A 4,059-nucleotide genomic window follows, 5' to 3' on the forward strand; every position below is an offset into this window, starting at 1 on the left:
TCACTGTACTCAAATGGCCTCCACAGTCACCAGATCTCAATCCAATAGAGCATCTTTGGGATGTGGTGGAACGGGAGATTCGCATCATGGATGTGCAGCCGACAAATCTGCGGCAACTGTGTGATGCCATCGTGTCAATATGGACCAAAATCTCTGAGGAATGCTTCCAGCACCTTGTTGAATCTATGCCACGAAGAATTGAGGCAGTTCTGAAGGCAAAAGGGGGTCCAACCCGTTACTAGCATGGTGTACCTAATAAAGTGGCCGGTGAGTGTATACACAACTTCCCATTTCTCACTCCTTCAGCCTGTCCTAATGGCAGCCTCTAGTGTATTTTTTTTCTTAGTCCATCTCATTGACAGACACAGGGAGAGGGGAATAGGATGAGTCATAATCTTCTGCTGCAGACCATGCAGAGACATGTTAACAAAGATCCCACAGAGTGCACAGAGAGTCTGCACACAGCACTAATGGAAGCATTAGAGACGATGCATCAATTGGTTAACATTCAGGGATTATTATTAAAGGGAACCTACCACCACGATTTTACCTATAAAGGTAGAACGGGTGGTAGGTGGATGTATGGGACATGAGGATAGCCCTTTTTAGAGCTAATCCTCACGTCCCTGCTATCTTTTTAAGCTTCTCGAACAAGGTCGCGCAGCTCCTCGTAGCTGCGTGCTGAAGATGTCAGGGTAGGAGGATAAAAGAGGCTACTGGGTGTGGAGTAGCTGCGATGTGTAGCCTCATGTCCGGCTACTCCGCGCCATAGTAGCCGCTTAAAAAAATTTACATATTAGGGTATTAATGTTTTAAAAAGATAGCCGGGACGTGAGGATTAGCTCTAAAAAGGGCTATCCTCGCGTCCCATAGATCCACCTACCACCCATTCTACCTTTATAGGTAGAATCGTGGTGTTAGGTTCCCTTTAAGGCAGTAAAGGCATCGGGGCAATTTATATTAAAGAGTGGCCAACCCCTTTAATTAAACTTTTATGACCTTTAGATCAACTTTTATTACATTTCTTTTGGGTGTGTTTTGATGCAAAAAACATCTAGTTGGCCACTTATGTTTATAGAACGGATGCTTTAAGGACATGAGGATACCTAATATTTATAGGATTGCTGTAGTTTATTTTTTATAGGTATTCAATGGGAAGGAGGGTTTGAAACATTTAACTTTATTTTAACTTTTTATTAGAAAATGTTTTACTTGAGGGCCCCTTAGAGTAATTGAACCCTCTCATTGTTTATACAATATATTACAATATTACAGAACTGCAGTTTGTGAATATACTACCTCTCTATTACACCATGCTTCCAGCAGGGTGTAGTGGGGATCTTTAAAGGACATGCTCAGGATCTGCTTCTTTCAACCAATCTGCACTCCAGTGAGACAGCCCTAGAACTGCCATTTGAATATAAGACCAATCTAGAAAAAAATAAGAGCTAAAAAACCCAAATTAGTGATTAGTGATTATTATATAACAAAAAGCAAGAAGTCATAAAATGGTCATAAAGTTGGTTTAAACAACATGGACCCCAATATAGGTCTCTCCACATCATATTAAATAACTTTTAAGAAGTCATTTATTAAAATTTTTAAAAAGGAATTCATTGCAATGTGTATTATGTACACTAGGTGTCACACTTGAGCTATGTATCTTGTTTGTGGATTACATTTGTTCTAAATGTACACAGGAATTAAAGGGGTTGTCCGAGTTTAAAAAAAAAATATATATATATGTGGCCGGGAGCAGGCTGCCTAAAATAATAAAGCTGTACTTACCTCCGGTGCCCTCCGGTATCCTGCGCTGCTGTCGCTCCGGTCCGGGCGCCATGTAAACAAACATGGCCGCCGGAGCAGCGCTGCATTCATCTTCCGGCCGGCCGTGGCCGGGTACGCCTATCCGTCCCTATACACAGCATTGTGTATGGGGGCCGGAAGGTTGTCGGGTCCGGCCGGAACTGAGATACGGGAGGGCACCGGGAGGTAAGTACAGCTTTATTGTTTTAGTCAGCCCGCTCCCGGCCACATATAGTTTTTTTTTAAAACTCGGACAACCCCTTTAATAAAGGTGATAAAACTGTCAGTTGTATTATTGACAATAATAATAATAATATAATATGACTACGGAGCAAATGCACAGGTCCTGGGATGCCAATTGTCACGGGTGGTCCCGCGACCCGTGCTGCCCAGCCAGCGTGTCTCACCGGGCCCGGCCCCTGGTTCGCTCCCCTCCGCGCGCGCTCCCGACTGCTAGGGCGCGCGCGCGGCTCCTTCTCAAGATTTAAAGGGCCAGTGCGCCATTAATTGGCGCTGGTCATATTGCCCAATTCTATATAAGCCTGCCTCTTCCTCCAAGCCCTGCCGGATCTTTGTGCCTCACAGCCTGAGAGAAAGCTTTACTGCGATTAACCTGCGTTCCTGTGTCTCCTGCGTTCCTGTCTCCCTCCATGTTCCGGTGTTACCTGACCTCCTCCGTGTTCCCGTGTACCAGTGTTCCTCCGTACTGCTGTCCTGTGTGCCGTGTTCCCGTACCCCTCTGCTTGGACCTCCTGTTGCTGACCCCGGATTGAACTCTGACGTTGCATCTCTGCCGCCTGCCCTGACCCTGTGGCTGGACTTTGACCACAAGATTGATTGCCGTTCTTGTACCTCAACCTTGGCCGCCACTGCAGACAAGTCACGCCTGAGGAACGACCCGGTGGTACCACGCCACAGCTTGTCTAACTTGCTTTGCGGCGGGCTCTGGTGAAAACCGGGTACCACTTAGACCCCGGTCCCAGTTAGTAGCTTGTGTCATCGTCTGCAGTGGTCCAGAGGATCCACACCCGCTAGCCTGACACCAATAATAGGTTACTTGCTGTCGTCACTCGCATGCACCCATCGTTCTTCTCCGTGTAATTGGCTTAATACTGTCTATATGTACAGGTGCGTAACCATTGGATGTATTAGTTCATTACATGGGTCAACAAAATGAACTCTATCTGTGGATGGATGAATCAGAATTGGTTCCAGGGCGAGGGTCAGCAAATGAGTGAAAGCTGCCTTAGACCTGTCTTTGACATCGATGTGCCATCTGTGCCCCAAACATATCCTCCAGCCAGGGTACGGCGCCAGCTCTGGGCATATCTGGGTAAGTGCCGGGGCCCAGAGCTGCTGGGGGGACCCACATAAGGCTGTACATAAGGAATACATGGGGGTGAGGGGCCTGTATCTAATGAATCCATAGGGGGTGAGGGGGGCTTATATAAAATAACCATAAGGGGGCATTTACTATGATAAAATAGGAAATATTTTAGGGAATAGGAGACTGTTTTAATTTCTGAATTTTTAATGCTGCCATGTAAGTTCACTGCAAAGGGGCCCACTGAGACTCTGTCGCCCAGGGGCCTACTGATACCTGGAGCCCACACTTCCTCCATCTCATAGACCTAATGTGGTATGGTGAGAGGCAGATTAAGGAACAAGAGACCCACTGTAACATTTATCAGGGACATAAAACTGGTATTATATGTCTATCATCCTCCTCCTTGCCCCTGCAAGCACGGGGCCGTGTGAATGAGCCCTAACAGCGTGTGAAAAGACATCACTGAGGGCTCTGGAAACACCCACCAGAGCCCTTCTGGCTCATAAGAATAAAAGTTGATCTTAGAAGGAAGGAGACGATGGATAACAAATATAAGAAGATACCACAGTCACAGTGGCTGGACAGTCCATTGGTGGACTTTTTATGTTCATGTTGTCTTTTTACATTTTTTTTTTATTTGTTTTATTTGATGTAATAAAGTGTTATTTTATGCTTTCTACATTTTGGTTATTGTTTCCCTTTTTTGTGGTGTTACTGTACAATTCAGGTAACAGGTAAGTTGCCAGTGACTCTTATCCTTTTGTATCCCCATTTTCTTGATTTAGAGACATAGGGGCAGATTTACTTACCCGGACCATTCGCGATCCAGCGGTGCGTTCTCTGCGCTGGATTCGGGTCCGGCTGGGATTTATGATGGTAGTTCCTCCACCGTCCACCAGGTGGCGCTGCTGCGCTTTTAAAAAATG

Source organism: Engystomops pustulosus, chromosome 4 (genome assembly GCF_040894005.1).
Source record: "Engystomops pustulosus chromosome 4, aEngPut4.maternal, whole genome shotgun sequence".
NCBI classification, from domain to species: domain Eukaryota; kingdom Metazoa; phylum Chordata; class Amphibia; order Anura; family Leptodactylidae; genus Engystomops; species Engystomops pustulosus.